This window comes from Ictidomys tridecemlineatus, chromosome 13 (assembly GCF_052094955.1).
Source record: "Ictidomys tridecemlineatus isolate mIctTri1 chromosome 13, mIctTri1.hap1, whole genome shotgun sequence".
NCBI classification, from domain to species: domain Eukaryota; kingdom Metazoa; phylum Chordata; class Mammalia; order Rodentia; family Sciuridae; genus Ictidomys; species Ictidomys tridecemlineatus.
In genome coordinates this window covers 54,463,625-54,482,199 of record NC_135489.1, presented here as the reverse complement: position 1 = coordinate 54,482,199, position 18,575 = coordinate 54,463,625, and the positions used below count along the sequence as shown (strand labels likewise).

At 39.2% G+C, this 18,575-nt stretch overlaps 1 protein-coding gene across 4 annotated transcripts in view; it reads right to left on the bottom strand.

The window, feature by feature from the left end:
* The window catches only part of Arhgap28 (Rho GTPase activating protein 28), a 186,048-nt gene that overhangs the window by 112,931 nt on the left and 54,542 nt on the right, over window positions 1-18,575 (bottom strand). Inside the window, exon 1 of one of the 4 annotated variants that reach the window (XM_078030365.1) lies at window positions 15,889-17,967. The exons of the other annotated variants lie outside the window; for them this stretch is intronic. The gene's annotated coding sequence lies outside the window, so the exon portion shown is untranslated. Of the gene's footprint in view, window positions 1-15,888; window positions 17,968-18,575 lie in introns of those variants that run through there. 4 annotated transcript variants of the gene reach the window in all.

Below are 18,575 nucleotides of genomic sequence, written 5' to 3'. Positions count from 1 at the left end.
CTGTGTAGCCTTTGCTGACCACATTAAGAGCCACTCACACTGTGTTGTGGATACTCCACTTTCACACTTCTCTCTTCACAGAAGTGAGAGGTACCACAGGAATTCCTCTTACTGACTTAGTCTTCTTTGTATCCCAAGCCTTTGATGGAAAATCTGGCAAAACTCATGGAACACCTATAGAAACCCAAGTTACCAGATGAACCCACAGGGATTGAACCGAGGGCACCTAACCACTGAGTCACTCCCCAGCCCTTTTTATTTTTGATTTCAAAACAGGGCCTCACTAAGTTCCTTAGGGCCTCACTAAGTTGCTGAGGCTGGCTTTGAATTTATATCCTCCTGCCCCAGCCTCTGGAGCCCATGGGATTACAGGCATGCACCACCATGCCTGGACAGATATCAGTACTTTTTAAGTTTCCCCACTGTTTAGAGCCATGAAAACAGTTTCCCCACTGTTAGCTTACATGAGAATAGTTTCCGAAATTATAGACCACATCCCTGAAAAAAATAAGTATTTTCATTGATAATCTCATACTCAAAAATGAAAAGTGACAGTATCAAGGGAAAATAAATAACAGTGTTACTCAAAGAACTTTCTCCACTTATAGGGTATCAACTTTTATTTTAGCTTCTTTTCTATTCTCAAAATACATTTTCAACACAAAATTCATATATGAATAAGTGATCAAATGTGAATATTTCAAAAATCTTAGAAAACAGGAAAAATTCTGTAGTATAAAGAACTTTGTTAATAAGAAACCGAGTGAAAACTTGCTAATTTTAGAGATTTTTTTTCCCCACAGAAAATAGCTTTATAGTTATTAATGTTAACATATTAGCAGCTATAACAAATAGCTTTAGTAGCTTTGAATGTCAGTTCTTCCTGTAGGGAGAATATGTTTCAATCCTTTTCATCAAATTTTAAGTGAAATTATGTTAAATCAACTTTCTTAAGGGATCCACCTATCAATGTCAAGGACACTGCAACAATGGTTTTCAGGAACAAAATGGCCAGTGCAGTCCAACAAGGCATCCTGGTGGGTGTGTGGCAAGGAAGGTTACAGTGAGGTGATGGTGGAGGTGAGGCTGGCAGATGAGAATGCAAAGTAAAATGGTTCCAACTCTCCTCCAGAGGGCCGCTTTCCTTCTTTGGTGTCACACATTATTATTCTCAGTCACATTATTCTGATCTGGGTATACATTCGTCCTTTTTTCTCTGATAAGGGAAAATTCTCTTAAATTTTTTCCTTCTGTTTATATGACAAGAAAATTTTTCAAAAACTTCTTTGCCGAAAATGTAAGAAAGCAAGGGAAAGAAAATAAAATGGGGAATATGTAATATATAAGCCTATAACCCAATAGTGGCTATTGTCTATTTGCCTCTAGCTAGTATATATTAACAGCTCCGGACAGCATTACCTTGGCCACTTGATGTTAAAATACCATTTTGCTCAACTAACTTTGGCCCCTACATTTAAAAGTTAAGTACCTCCCTCTCAATTTCTTCCACTTCAAACTTCTAATTATTCTGAACACTATGTATTTCCTAGGGAAATGTTTTCCAAAAAATGTTCAACCTCAACCCATATCAATTAAAATATAATTTCTATTTCTACTTAATATACACATGTATCATATATATAACAAAAATTTCATGTAAGAGTCTTATCATATATGCTGTACTTTGATCTGTTTCCTTTTCTATGCCACTTTTTCAAATGCTGATAATCAAATTGATTTCTCCAGCAACTTCTGGGTCACTGGAAAACTAAGTAAAGGCTGCAAATGTCCATCTCAGTCTAGTGCTCATATTTACATGGAAGCTCATTTATATGTGATGGATACTGTAAATGAACTCTTTTTCAGTTTCTCAACTCCACCCATTTCTTTGGATTCTCATAACGAACTGGTTGGTTCGGTCATTTTCCACACAACAAGAATTACAACATACCCCAGGTCTAAGAATAGGGCCATCAGGGTATCAACTCCTGCAAGTATGCATAGGAGTTAATCAAAGTCCTAGCTTCTCAAAAACAGAGGAAATCAGAGAGGAAGAAGCAACATGTATAGTTTAAGGTAGTCTTGGCCAAGGAAGAAGGAGGTAGCAGGAGAAGGGAAACTCAAGAATCCAGAATGAAAGAAATATCTTTATTTCTCAGTTCTACTGCCAGGAAAGGTAGTGAAAGGGATCCATAATGAGTGACACACCTGGTCCTCTTGAGTGAATGGATGAAAGTTTTAATCAATATTTATAAGTTCTAAGCCAATACTTCTTTGAAAATGCCATAATGATATGAAATAGTACCCCTCCATTTCAACTTGGATAATTTAGAATCTGTGTTATTTCATTTATGTGACTTATGCAGGAATTTGAAAAGGGGTGTTGCTTACAGGATTTTCTTCTGGGGGAAAAAATAAATCAATCCTTTAATTTTTTAGGTGCCAGCTGCCCACAGTCATTTGCTGCTCAGCAGCTGTCTTCATATGAACAACTTTGACTCCACAGATTGCTAAATATTCCTAGTAGAGACCTTGATATTTGTCAAAAATGACATTAGAATGAAGTTTGAGGACAAGGAATCTGTGCTAGCCAGCTTTCCACTGCTAGGACAAAATACCCCAGGTCCTCCAATTAATAAGGAGGTAAGATAATCTTGGTAAGGTTTCATTCCAGTTGATGGGCCCCATTGTTTTGACCTCTAGTGAGACAGAACATCATGGAGGTGGCATGTGATAGAGCAAAGTTTCTCACCTCATGGTAGCCTAGAAGCCAAGAGGAAGGAATGGTGGGTCCCCTTCAAAGAAATGCCTGTCCCCCCGTTAACTTATGTCTTCCAAATATGCCCCACCTCCTAAAATTATGTGGTTCCACATAATTTTGTTCCTCTCTCTGATTTAACAGGTATTACACAGTTACTTCTATACCTGTGCAGTACAAGTGCTTTCTGTACTGAAACTCAGTAAGAACATGTCCTTACTTCTTTACTAAGATGAGGTGAGGGAAAAGTCACCTTATTCTTCTTTGTATTTCTAGTACCTACCACAGAGCCTGGAGTTTAGAATGGGTTCAATAAGTTTGTGTAATAGAAAAACAAGGAAAGAGGTGTGAGGAACCTGAGATTGAAGGCAGGGCAGGAGAAGCAAGAGAAGTTATAGGCTTTCCCCAGAAAGAGATAACATTCAGAATGGAAAGTTTAAACCTAATAAGGCTACTGCCTAATTCCACCCTGAGAAGGGAGTTGAACTCTAAAGCCATGCATCTTTACCTCTCAGGTGCATATAAGTCATCTGGAAATCTGTTAAAACACAGGCTCTGATTCAAGAAGTCTGGGGCACAACCTGAGACCCTCATTTCTAACAAAGCTCCCACAGGTTACAAGGACTACTGTCCTCCAGTTAGACATACCTCTAGAAACAAACAGCACCCAAAAGTGCCTGTGCTCTAAGTATCTAGAACTGCATGGACATGATTGGGGTCCTGGGAGCAAGCAGACAATGGACTTAAAGCTGGGTTTCCCAGGAGAATTTAGTAGGAGGCTACTTAGCTCTTTTCAAATGGTGATCAGCATGAGCAGAAGCCAACAATAAAAAATTAAGTAACTTAAGGGTAGCAATTGGAAGGATGAGGCAACACAGCCCTAGTTCAGAAGACCAGAGGAACAGAGTCATCAGAATCAAAGAACTTCCCAGTGAGAAGGGGAGGAATAGGAGAGGGTCAAGTAAAAAGCTGGTCTTGGGTGTCCTGGGAAGAGGTTCTTTTTATGGAGGGAGGGTGGGGGTAAAAACACCCAGTCTCACTTTCACTCCACCCTCTAGTCTCCTGGCTAGACTCAACAAGGAACCAGAGGGCAAGAGGAGGCCTGTGGATGAGTCCTGGCCAGAGCCCAGAGCCAAAGGAGAGTGAAAAGTGCTCTGGAGGGCACAGGGAGCAGTCTAATAGAGACACTTTGGACTCATTTAGCAATTCATTATTTCCTGGGGTCAAAAGTAAATGCCCTCAAGACAGAAATGGTCTGGATTTGTCTAAAAGGGTTGCAAAATTACAGCCTAGATGAGCCTGTGTTCATTTCTGCAGGCAAACTGTAGGAAGTAAAGAACCTCAAGGGGTTTGGTAAGCAGGGCTAGCTTTAAAGATACAAGAACAACAAGCTGAATGCCTGAGGCAAAGGCATAAAGAAGCCATTAGAAGCCCAGCAGGGGAAAATTTAGAACCCAGAAGCCTCTACTGGATCTCCAGGAGAAAAGGCAAGCAGGTGAGGGCCAGGATGGTCAAGGAGAGAAGCAGTCACTTTGGTCTCAGAGGCACTTTGCCCGGAAACCCTCTAACTCCCTTTTGCAATTTAAATGTAATATCACTGGTAGATTTCCCAGATTTGAGGAAGAAAACAACCTAAGAAACATACAAGACAGTAAGTACCATAACTGAAGAGCCAGCTCCTAAAAAGACCCAACCAGAAATTAGAGAAATGTGTATGCACACACACTGTGTGTAGTAGGTATGTGTGTGTGTGTGTATGCAAGGTGTATGTAAATGTTATATATAATTAATCCAATGATACACACACAAACACACAGAGAGTGTCATCCTCAGATGTCCACAGTGAGGGAATGACTCCAGGACCTCCTGTTGATACCAAAATTCCAGAGTTGCTCAAGTCTCCTATACTAAATAGAATAGTATTTGCAAAGAACCTCCCTCCTTATATACTTTAAATCATTTCTAGATTACTTATAATACCTAATACAAAGTAACTGCTATGTGATAGTTGTTCTAGTATATTAAGAGAAAAATGACCAAAAAAGTCTGTGCCTAGGTAGTAAGTGTGCAATTTTTTTTTTCTGAATATTTTTAACCTCAGGTTCGTTGAACCAGGATGAGGAACCCACATAGTCAGAGGGCCACTGGTATATATAAATACCTATATGTCTCAAGGTATTCACTGATGCTTTAATCAGTCTTAGGAAAACATTTTAAAATGAAGATTGACATGGTGAGCATGCCTGCCGACCCAGTTACTCAGAAGGCTGAGACGGAAGGATCACTTGAGCCCAGGAGTTGAAAGCCAGCTTGGGCAACATAGTGACACTATGTCTCAATAAAGAGAAAAAAAAAAATGGTGGTTGGGGAGAATATTCAGTTGGAATCTTCAACATGTTAAAAAACAGTAATGAGGACTGGGGTTGTGGCTCAGCAGTAGAGCGCTTGCCTAGCATGTGCGAGGCCCTGGGTTCGATCCTCAACACCACATAAAAATAAATAAATAAACAAAATAAAGGTATTGTGTCTAACCAAAAAATAAATATTTAAAAAAAAAAAAAAACAGTGATGAACATGCCGAGTATGGTGGCACACTCCTGTAATCCCTCAGCGTGGAGGCTGAGGCAGGAGTAGTGCAAGTTCAAAGCCAGCCTCAACAACTCAGTGAGGCCCTAAGAAACTCAGTGAGACCCTGTCTCTAAATAAAACATTTTTAAAAAGGGCTGTGGATATGGCTCAGTGATTAAGCATCCTTGGGTTCAATTCCCAATACCAAAAAAACAAAAAACAGTGAAGACTCTTTCACCCTAAAAACTAATGCTCTCAACCCTGAAAAGAAGGTATCCTGCTCCAAACCCATAATAGAGGTGCTTAGCAGCAGTCCTTGCCTAGAAAGAGGGACAAGGTCCTAAAAATGGCTGGAATTTAAGGAAGTGAGGAATCGCTCTGGTCCTGGATGGTGGGTCATATCTGGAGGCTCTGTGCTAGGATGACAGGGCAGGATGTTGTCAGACTTGAGTAACTCCTTTCTCTCCTTCCCTCTTCCCTGAATCCACATTCCAAGAGATAGGAGACATTTACCACTTGCCTCAGGGACAGGTGCTAGGAGAAAAAAACAAAACACAACAGCAACCACTCCAAATTCTTGGCTCCAGTTCAAATGAGAGACAAAAAGTTTTGAGAAGAGACATGAACTGGCAAAACAAGTTTTTACACCACACCACTCCAATCTGAATACAAGGGGGAAAAATGGAGAGCAAAAGATCACTCTGAGAAATTAGAGGTCATGCTCTCAGTGCCCCACCCCCAGAATAAAGCCAGATGTATTGGGGTGAGAACTGGGGTCTTCCAGCGTGTCCCCATAAAGTTCAGGAGGATATGGGAAGACAAGGAGCCTACCTCCCTTCTTTTGTGACGAAGGACACACCTTGGAGACATATCCCAAGTTGTCACAGAAGCAAGAAGAATGAGTAGGGATGGCAGCCAAAGCTAAGCTTAATGGGGTCAGGAGTTCCCTGAATTGCCTAAGGGGATGTTCATTTTAACTAAAAGGAGTCAGAGATTGATTGATTCTCAATCAGAGAGATACACCTGGCTGGAGATAAGGGTCCAGATGGCAGGGGTTGTGACAGTGTCTATCAGAAACCAGAGGAGGCTAAAGGCTCATCTGAGAACAAGGAATGGGGCAGGTGCCAAGCTCCTGGTCCCAGACACCAACTTCTAACCCAGGGGAACTATATCCAATTCCACTGGGTCAGGACTCGGTAAAGTCAGCAAAGGGTCCTGGAGGATGTCCTCCTGGCTGCCCATATGAAAACAATGACTTCAAGCAACAAAAAGGAGAGAGGAAGGAGGAGGATGAAGGGGGGGAAATTGTTAATATGAATTTTACCCAGAAGCAATTTCAAAAGCACTAAATTGGATGGAACTTATTGGCTTTCGGCTGTGACTAGATTAAGTTTTTCTGCAATCTGTCCAAAATGTGGACTCAGAATTAGAATATAAATTTTATTACAGGAAATAAATAAAATTACATTCTGTGACTGTGAAATTCACGTACATTACAAGACTGATTGATTTTTCTCAGTCTCCATTGCTTATGTGCTATAAGTGAATGTTCAGTTAAGGTCAAATTCTACCCAGAAGCAGCAGCCTGGTGGTCTGGCTTTTGCATACAACCTGCTGATTCTGGCCAGCCATCTGGCCTTGTCACTGATCTTCCCTAAGCTCTGATTTAGAATTGGGATGGCCCGGGCTCAACAGAGGCAGCCCTTCGTGAAAGTATGTGGGCCTACTGAAGTCCATGGCCCTACCTGAGAGGTGAGATATGCTGCCACGCCATGCGTGGGCTCAGCATGCCTGCTCTGCCACTTGGAAAGGGTGTGACCCTTTCTGCTCACCTCTCTTTTCCAGTGTCTTATTGCGGCCATGTATTTGCTGCAGTTTCCCAAGCCATCCCAGTTCATGGTGATCTCTCTAACATAGCTAAAGACCCTGAGATTGAACGTTAGTGACATTTTGCATTCTCTTCTATTTATTTTTGTAGCTGGATGATTGGATTCCTGCCAGAAATTTGTTAGAAAGACACACATAGGTCAGGGTAATTTTAGAGCCATAAAGAATTGTCTGAGGCCTCTGCAACTCTTGAGGTGTAGATCTGCACAATTACCTCCTAACAATGGAGAAGATGTTTAAAACGCTCCACAAGAACAGACAGACATTTCTTCTGTCCATAAGACTGGCAATTAATTGAAATTGACCTCCTCCCTAGAACCAGGGCAGACAGTCTTCATAAAAATGCTTTTTAGGAGACTGTGGAAAACTGTACTTGGGAGTAAACTTTAAAGAATCCTGATGAAAACAAAATTGAGAGCCTGGAATATAAACACAGTGCTCATACTTAGCAGGAGAAAACCAAATAGATGCAATGATGAAGCTTCCTGCTAACTTGTTCTCCCCAAAGAAATGTGACAAACATATGCAATTCCTGAAACTGACTATTTTGCCAGCACTATTATTCATTTCTTAAATCATGTAAATTTCATAACCCTTATCAGTAGTCCAAGAAGGACACCACTACTTATTTTGGAGAACTTTAATATCTATCTTAATATTGCAATTTGGGGTAATTTTGCAGGATTGCTTTTAAATACAGTGTAAGAATACCTGGACCCAAACTAAATTGATATTTATAATATCCTAAAAAAAAATGGCTGGTATGCCTTTGTGATTCTATATCACAGACAATACAGACTGGTACAATACTCAGGCAAGTATTTTTTCCAACCTAATCTAGGGAACAAAAGAAATAAAAATAGCAGAATATCTGTCTTCAGGTGTTCTGACTCCTGCTTAAGCAGCAGAGTCAGGCCAGGACTCTGCTTAAAATGTGAGATTCTGTAAGAGGAAGGGAGAAAGGGATAGCCTGACAATGTACAGTCTCCCAGATCCATTATAACGAACTGTATTGATAGCCCAACATTCCCAAATAACAGAAAATCTGTTATTCATAGTATCATCTAGCTAGGGACTGCAGTATATTCAAGAAAGTCTCATAAAAATATTTCCAGATAGTTCTACAATCACAAAGGTATTGAAAACAGAACAAAAGGAAGGAATAGACTCTAGTCAAGATGCTTTGATGTTCAGTAATATCTGTAACCTTCCCTAGTTCCCTAGATTGGGTAATATACCTGCTGAACATCCTTAACAATTGCATGAGAAATCCTATAGGGACTTTTGTAGTTTCTTTTATAGAAGAGGAAACAAAGTTTTAAAGAGAGTTTGACACTGGCCTGAAGAGGCATTGCTGGATAGGAAGAAAAGCTAAGATTCAAACTCACACAGCCTCAGAGCCAGGACTTTGTCACATCTTGGATATTTTCAGGCAGGCTACTTGCAGTACTTTTGCTTTTCAGGAAGTGACCACAGCCAAAAAGCTGCTTAGGGATGGGCAATACAGTTTCTTTTGCTCATTACTGAAAGAGGGCACCACCACAGAATTGAGGACATAGGAAGCTGCCAGTAAACTTTTCAAGACTTTTCACAAGAAATCTAAAAGCTCATTAAGGGACTGTCAGTCATTTCATATGATTTCATCAGTGCATTAATTTACTTTAAAACTAGAAATGTAATGTGCCAACTTCATGAAAAAGAAGTCCCAAAGAAAAGCTGACCTGTCTAATTAAACAGTGATTTATGGAAGAGTTATCCCCATCTCTAGACTTGGAGTGCTTAGTTGATTTGTAGAGGGCAAGCCCCTCCCAAGTGTGGAGACTCATGGGAGTGATGCTGGTGAGAATCAAGTGCTAATGGCTTAGTTGCTGTTTGGGGAAACCATCCTAAAGAGTGACTGGTAATCATGTTGCTGCTTGGAAGACATCCATATCCAATTGGATCCCCTAGTGTGGCCAACCGGATCTGAACAATGCTTAGGAGAGTCAACCTCAAAATTATGGCTCTCTTGGCATTTTCCCACTTCATTTTCTTTCATTATCTTTCTATTTGCAGAAACCTCAGGCCCTCCCCATGACCTTATCTATTCCCATGAAGTCACTTACAGGCTGAGAATTCCCAAATTGTGGGCCTGAGCACACTTAGGCTCTGACTCTTTAGGACATCAAATTCCCCTCCTGGATATTCTTCACTTGAAACTCTTCTGGTCCAGAACCCACCTCCCTCCTAACTGTAATAATAACTCTCCTATTATTAACAATCATGTGATGAGGCTTCCCTGATTGCTGAGGGGATGTTCCAAGCATGTTAGCTTGTATAAATGTTCTTGCACAATCTGCCTTAGCTTACCTTTTCACACTCATCTCTGTCTTCAACTTCAATAAAATATACTAAAACTCATCCATAATTATCTCATCATGGATCCCACAAGTAGGCTGCTAAACAGGAATTCCTGGGCATGAGATATTACAGATGTTTAGAAAAACAGCTTTGCTGTTAGACTGATGTGAACCGAATCACAGATATACCATTTAGTGATGAACTAATCTATAATAATGTAAGGCTGTCATCAGAACTAAATGATATGTAAGTTATCATAATCCTCTTTTTCAGATATATTTATGTCCACTATATAATATAGAGTATTTTCAGAGAAGAAATACTCTATACAATATATTATTGTTAGCTAATTGGTGATTGTTAGCTAATTTGAGGTTGTATCCTTTGGTCTCTAAAGCTTCTGGAATTGATAGCTGGTGACGATGATTGTAATAGGTTTGTAACAATTAAGAATTAACCTAGCCAGGCGCAATGTGCACACCTGTAATCCCTAGCAACTCAGGAGGCTGAGGCAGAAGGATCACGAGTTCAAAGCCAGCCTCAGAAGATTAGCTAGGCATTTAGCAATTCAGTGAGAACCTGTTTCTAAATTTAAAAAAAAAAAAAAAAGCTGGGGATGTGGCTCAGTGGTTAAGCTCCCTAGGTTCAACGCCTGGTACCAAAAAAAAAAAAAGAATTAATCCGATGAGGTCCTCATTGTACCTAGCTTTCTACACCACTGACTAGTACAGAACTTCCTTATGGTACATCTTAAATTACTACTTTATTTACTGTGCATTATATCTCCAAATAAGTTTGTGAGTACAGAGATTTTACTTTATTCTTTTTAACATCTCTACAACTAGCCTAAGGCAAGATTTTTAGTAGGCCTTCAATAAATACCAAGGTCTAAGTCAGATAAGCTAAACACTGCCAGTTTTCATGATAAATGTCAAAAGTTAAACACATGAGAGACAATCATGTTTTCAAGGAATAAGGATTATATTTTATAAAAGGGAAAAATCTTTTTACCATTTCTTTTGTCAAACTACACAAAGCAAAATGCAAATGAGCATGATACCATGGGCATATAAATTAAATTAAGCTTTAAGCAAGTATTTTAATTACAATATTCATACAGATTTACTGTCCTTTATCTGAAACACTTGGGACCAGAAGTGTTTTGGATTTTTCTTTTAGGATTCTAAAATATTTGCATATACATATGAGAGATCTTGGAGATGAGACTCAAGCATAAACATCAAATTTGCTTATGTTTCATATATACCATTAACTCACAGCCTAAAGGTAATGCTATACAATATTTTCAGAGCACCTGCATTTTAGCTGTGACCATCACATGAGATCAAGTATAGTTTTTTTTCCACTTGCAGCGTCACATTGATGCTCAAGAAGTTTTGGATACTGGAATGTTTCAGATTTTGGATTTTCAGAATAAAGATGCTTGACCTATTTTATCTGTTCTATTTTATCTGTTCATGATAACACCATTGGTAAGGAGTACAGCTAAGATTTGCCTACAGGCTATCCATTCCCAGAGCAAGCAACCATGATACCATCTAGGCTCACATAAAGTAGAACACAGTAAGTGTTAAGAGCTAAGAATGTTTTAAGAATTCAAAAGAAGGAGGAAAAGTATTTCCTAGAAAGGTTCAGGATCTCAACAAGAAGGATGGGCTGTTATCCTGAAGGGCAGAGATGGTGCAAACATGATACACTGCAGGCAGAGAGGTCCTGGGACAAGCAAAACTGGGCAGTCAGGGAAAGCTGATTAAAAGTCAGCTCTTAGGTAGTATGTGGGAGAGGGGAATGTTACTGAGGGGGAAAAAAAAAAAGTTCTGTATTCAGTGGTTCAATGGGGGTCTATAGGTTAGCCAAGGAGACAAAAGAATGCATTTTAAAAGAAGAGTCACCTTGCTGCATAGGGAGTGTATAAATATTAAAGGAAAGATATTGACAACAAGGTCCTTAGAATTTTGGAGAAAATACTAGTGGGAGGGGTAGCAAGAGAGTGCTTGGGGGAAAAGGGTGGGGTGGAATTTGAATTGACCTTTAACAGACAGATCAGCTGACAAATCCAAAGTGGTCAAGGAACAACCCCAAAAGGCAAATCTTCAGTAAACACTATGTAAACAAGATTATGGAAAACACTCAGTGAATCCACTTAAGGCTTAAGAACATCCAGTCATTCTCTGTAATACATTCCTTCTCAAACTATAGTTCCTTTCCTTTATCTCACAACAGACCCCTACATACATACACACAAACACACACACACAGCCCAAGATTCACATGTTAGTGGGAAAGAGGACTAGAGATCATATTCTCCTTCAAAAGACTAGTTAGAGAAGAAATTAAAAATGGACTGATGGGGGAAAGTGGTGGGTATGCCTGTAATCCCAGCAGCTCAGGAGGCTGAGGCAGGAGGATCACAGTTCAAAGCCAGCTTCAGTAAAAGCGAGGCACTAAGCAACTCCATGAGACCCTGTCTCTAAATAAAATACAAAATAGGCCTGGGGATGTGGCTCAGTGGTTGAGGCCCCCTGAGCTCAATCCCCAGTACCCAACCCCTCCTCCCCCCCGAAAAAAAATGGACTGAAGGGTTGACTAGCATGTGTGAGGTCCTGGGTTCCATTCCCAGAACCAAAAACACAAACAAAATCAGAGAGGTACAGAACAGTTCTGGGGAAATCAGACATGGAGGTCTAGAGGCTTCTTAGGTTTTTTCCTCCTTCCACCCTCCCTGCAATTCCTAGCTCCAGCACTTCCCAAAAGTCAAATTTAAAAACTCCTGTACCAAGTTTCCTTCTCACCCCAACATTCTTAGCTACAATGCCACTCCTATCACTGTCACAAAAACCTAGATTTCTAGTCACACCATGTTTTTATGCCTTAGGCACTTCTTATAATTTGGAAATTACACCATTTCTAAAAAAATTCCAGGATAGGTTTGCCCAAGGCTAATTTCTGCTTTCTTCTATTCCATGGATTAGAAAGCAGTTTCAAGAGGATTGGAAATTCTTATTGGTAAAAGATAGCCATAAACTAACATAATTAAACAAAATAGATTATTTTAGGGTTGTTGTCTTTTTTTTAAGCTTCCAGGGATGGATCATATGATTAAACCCCATAATATTTTTTAACAAAATACACAATAAGATCCATACCTACTAAATAATTCATGGTTGACAAAGCATGAAATGAAAGACAAGGTACAATGTACTGTTATTATTATAAAAGACTCTTTCAGCATGAAGTCATCAGTGAGTGCCTATCTTCATTTTATCTCCTACAAAGTAACCCACTGGAATATTCATAAAGTTACTGTGGGTTCTCTCCACACTACATTGGGTAGGCAGGACTGCCATGTGGTTAGAGCTGCCACATCTCTAGTCCTCCTTCCAAGTTTACTGGAACTCTATTGGGAAGTAGATCTCCACATTGTGGAACAGGATGAAAAGCAGGGAAAAGGCCTCTCCGTTATTGTCTACTTAATTTGGAAGATTCAGATAGTCAAATATCACTTTGGTACACAAATAACTGAAATACTATGCCTTCCAGCTGTCTTTCAAAGCAAAATAGATGGACCATTCCTGTCCCAAATAGTGACTTCTGCATGGCACTAAGTTGGATTCTTGGATTCTAAACTAGTACACTCTTCAGTCAAGCTGGGACCTGTTTGATCCCAGTTTTCCCATGTATAGTCATAAGAGAAAGGGAAAAGTTTAAAACTTTGTGTTCATTTAATCAAATATATCTGGAGAATGGAGAATTGTTCATGCTTATCTTCATAGCTAACAGAGACCAGGCCTATTTACTCTGCTTACTTCCCAAAGTTTGTTTGGTAAATGAGCTTTGGAAACCTATCACTTATTTGTCACTAAAGTCACCTAACAATGAGTATCCATCTAATCAGTTCTTAAGTTGCTCAAACATTCCTCTCAATGGCTTATTTGAACTAGTAAATACTCTGCAGGCTTTTGTATTGCTAAGAAACAATTCCCTTTTCTCAAACCTTCCATCGGTTTAGATAAGTGCTAGGGTGAATGTTCTTGGTGCAATCTCCCATCTATGTCCAGTCTTATCATCAAGCTACTCTACCTGGGGACAGACAGCACAGTGGCTGCTCTCCTTTGTCTCCCAAGACAGAGGTAAATTGCTGCTCCGTGCCTGGACTGTAATAACACTGTACATCATGCTTGAACTGTTTTCACCCTCTACTTTTGGAATATATCCAGGCACGGTCTATGTTTACGTCAGCAGGACTGACTCAAAACACCACTCTGGGGTTTAAAACAGGCATTAAAACACATTCCTAAGCTCACTCCACTGGAGTCAGCAGGAGGCCTTCCTGTAAATCTTGAGTTCGCTTTGTCATACTCATTATCAAGAGACATTGATTTCCTTTTAGCTCATCTCCAAAGCTATTTTGTTATTGTTATTTTTTTTTTTTAATTCAGGCAGAACCTTGGCTAACAGACCCTTGCGTTATTGTGCCCAGGGTCTTCAGAATTCCTTAGCTACCTAAGCAAGCAGAAAAGTGTTATTCTGTTTTCCAACTGATATTTTTTTCCCTTTGGTTTGTTTGAACATAAAAATAAAGTCCTTTATATTTTCCAATCTAAATATAAGTCTTATCATATTAAACTTGGTTTTGATTAGCTCATCTGCTATTCAATTAAACACCTGGCTTGGAGTTTAACAAGGAACTTTAAAAATTCTGTCTATAAAAGACAGACCCATGGACAAAGCGGGCAGTAGTGGGAGGAGCCATTATATGCAGAACTGTGGGGATTATTAAAAGAAATAGTGGAAATGTCAAACTTCAAAACAAGCGCTAAATATAATGCAAATTTGCTATTATTTAGGAAATTTAAAGTTTAAAAAAGTCAACCCAATTAGTAACAATCATCAAAGCACATGTTAAATGACTATTTTCACAAATAAGCATATCCAGCTAATGTCACATCGTGGACATGCATCATGCTGAAAATGTATACCCTACCACAGACCTTGGCTGGTTTCATTTACACCTCCTGAAATCCGAGGTAGAACTTGGAAAAAAAAAAAAAAATCCTTCCCTGTCTTCCATACACCAAACAATTTCATCAAGGTACACTTCCTTACTAAACTCTAAAAAGAAGGCTTCATGGAGTCAGCATAGACTTTACTTTTTGATTATAGAATATATAAGTAAAACAATTTTAAGAGAATAAAAAAAACCATAAACACAGTTTTGAAAATATAAAGATAATACTACATATATAAAAAAATTCATAACACTCTGAAGCATAGGATTCAAATCTGATTTAAAGGAAATGAAACTCAAATCAACAGCAATACCACCTCTCTCAAAACTTCTCCTTTCCTCCCAAGTACAACAGACAAGACCCAGAAGAGAAACAAAAGACAAATAGAAAGTCATTGACAAGGAGACCTGAGGATGACAATGCTCTGAAAATTAAACATGAAAGGTTTGTAAATCCATGGAAGCCTTTCTGAGGACAGAATGAATTCATGTTTCTCAAAGTGGAGACTAATTAAGTATGCCCTTCATCAGGAGTACACAGGTGCCAATGAATCTGGAAGAAGGTACATAAGGGAGGAACAGGTTGAAGCCAAGAAAAGATCAGAAGAAATGGGACAAATGCAGGTCACACTAATTACTCTTTCCTGCAGAGCAGCACAGAATGAGACCTCTTCCCCACTCACCTGTCCTCTGCAGGACAGGGCAACAGCCACTTCTGGCTGGTCCCCTTTGTTAGAGAGCTGAAAATAAAAAGACTTAAAACCTGACCAGAAAATTGCATTCATTCCATGGAAAGAGTGGAGTAACCGGATTGCGTAATACAGCTTACAACAGTAGATGTTACTAAAATTAGATAGTTATTTGGAAAGATTGGATTAGATAGTTTAAGCCCTCTAACATAAAAACAGGAACTGGAATCAAAAGATGTTTTTAAACCATTCATTTTAAGGCATCTATTAAGATCTCAGTTTAACTAGTCTTTTCAAATCAGGATTTATCTGCTTTTCTACTTGATTTGAGCTTTAGAAACTCACATCCATATCATAACTGCTTTTAAAGGTTAAAAAAAAAAACACAGTTTACCATCATGTAACATGATGTGCCTGTAATCTACTAATAAAACTACAAGATCCACCTAAAAATAATTTTTTTAAAAAAGCTATAACAACAACACAGCAACAGCAACAACAAAAGCTATAACAACCATTTGTGGGTTTTGCTTCTCTTTTAAGTAAAATAAAGAACCAGTCTGCAGAAAGAAGTCTGTCGCCCAAGTTATTGATCTAGGAAATGCTTGGAACCTTACCTTTTAGCAGGTTAAAAGTCTTGGGGATGATATTCTTAAGGGAAAAGCACAAAACATCTCTGCTAAGGTGTCTCCTCATGGCCCAGAGACTGGGAGGCCATCTCCAGCCAGCCTTCACTGCCCCACACCCGCTGAGAGCTGTCCCAGCCTCCAGCAAGACAGTGCTGGCCACCTCCAGCCCTGCAGGGCCAGAAACAAAGGGCAGTAGTTGCAAGTCTAAGTGGAGAACTAATTCCCAGTGCACATAGCTATTTAAAGAGGTGGTGCCTGCCTGAGGGACAAATGCTGCCTCTGAGCCTTCCTGTTTGTGTCTCAGCTCAAACTTCCATTCATTTCCTAAGGAAGGCTGCACAGTGTAATCAGCCTGGAGACTTATGAAAACTCATGCAGTGTGTGAGGCCAAGTTTTATAAGCAGTTTTCCTCTTTCTTCTATTTTCCACTAAGTAGACCTGAGGCATTATTAAAGCACTTTAAAAAGCAAAAGCAAAAACTAGATCTGTTGTAACTTAAAATTTTTCTTTTTTTTTTTTTTTTTGTTACTGGGGATTGAACCAAGAATGCTTTACCACTGAGCTACATACCCAGCCCTCTTCATTTTTTTTATTTTGAGACAGGGTCTTGCTAAATTGCTGAGGGCCTCACTAAATTCCTGAGGCTGGCCTTAAACTTGTGATCCTTCTGTCCAGAGCCACTGGGATTACAGGTTTGCACCTGCACTCAGCTAAATTTTTCTATTCTTGAAAGATTTATAATGTGAAATAGGAAAGAATTTGTGTGATTAAGCCAATAGATATCAAGCAATAATACAAACAGAAACAATGTGAATTCTGGTCAGAAGACCAGGTTTGACTAGAAAAAGCCTCTCCAGGCTGGGGTTAGCTCAGTGCTAAAGTGCTTGCCTAGCATTCCCAAGTTCCTGGGTTCAAGCCCCAGTTTCATGGGGAAGAAGAGAAAAAGGTTTCCCACTGGGCTAGCTCTGGGACTTCAGAAATACTCACACTCTCTTAAAGGCCTCAATTTTTTCATCTGAATAAATAGGACAAATACAGCTACTGTGAGAGCTGTGAAGAATGACTGTAAGACCCCACACTTGACCTTAATTAAGTACAAGCTAGATCAGTGGTAGAGCATGTGCTTAGCATGAGCAAGGTTCTGGGTTCAATTCTCAGCACTACAAAAAAAGTCGGATTGTGTTATCATTACAGAGTGGTATTCAACTTCCCAGTTATTAGACCTTAGTAGCTGGATAAAAAAGTTAATATAGTTCCTCTCCAAAATGATATTATGCATACACCTGTTTGCCTGTATATTGTCTGATTTCCCCAGGAGCACCTATGCCATAAGTGAGGTAGAAACCTCATTTGTTACACTGAAAAGAACTGTTTGTGGCATCTATTAACATAAAATAAATATTTATTAAGAGATGAATGGATAAATGTGTAATTTCATTTTGTTTTGTTGTTGTTTTTTTGATACTAGGGATTGAACCCAGGAGCACTTAACCACTAAGCCACATCCCCAGCCCTTTTTTTAATATTTTATTTAGAGATAGGGTCTAGTGGAGTTACTTAGGGCCTCACTAAATTGCTGAGACTGGCTTTGAACTCATGATCCTTCTGCCTCAGCCTCCCAAGCCACTATGATTAAAGATGTGCACCACTGTGCCCAGCTAAATGTGTAATTTCTTTTTCTTTTTTTAAGAGAGAGAGAGAGAGAATTTTAATATTTATTTTTTAGTTTTCGGCGGACACAACATCTTTTGTTTGTATGTGGTGCTGAGGATCGAACCTGGGCCACACGCATGCCAGGCGAGTGTGCTACCGCTTGAGCCACATCCCCAACCCTAAATATGTAATTTCTAACAAAATCAAGCACAATGCTCTACACATAGTTAAGCCTGAAATAGAGATTAAACATCTATAATATAAAAATCCCTAATCTGAAATGTTCCAAAATCCAAAACATTTTGGGCATCACTCAAATCTCTATTCCCAATTTTGGATTTTCAGATTAGGAATACCCAGTCAATAAAGTCTATGTCAAAATTCCAAAAATATGAAAAAGTGAATTCCCAAATTTGAAACACTTCTGGTCCCAAGTGCTCTAGATCAGAGACTGAATAAGACTTTCTTCTATAAAGAAGAATCCCAGGGAAAATTCAATGTAATAAAATTTTAAAGTAAATTGGAGCTCTCAAAAAACAATTGCAATAAATGAGACTGCATGTTCTGTAGACTCATCCTGTTCAAACATATTTTTAAGATTAATGAACAAAGGAACTTCCCACATCATGAGTATTGGGTAGAATATTTAATATTAATTAATTCGCTGAAAAAATCTTAACTTGGTTTAGAGTGTACATAAAATCTTGAGCCTGCTTCTGTTAAAACATGAAACGCAATATCTTTTCTCTGTTGTCCTGAAGTGCTTGGCAGCAGTGGGACTCATTGATTTTTTTTAAAGAGCATTACCCAGACAAGAAGGATAAAAACATATGTTCCCTTGTGGTTCTTCTGATCCAACTGCTAATGTTTACTATAACATAAGGGCATGCTGGGAGACAGGATGACCTCAAGGAACTGAAACAAAGCATTTAGTTTTCACATTATTGCCCAAATTCAGTTTGGGCCGCTAGGAACTACAAATCAATTCCTGATGACTGTTCATTAATCTACTATGTGGAAGA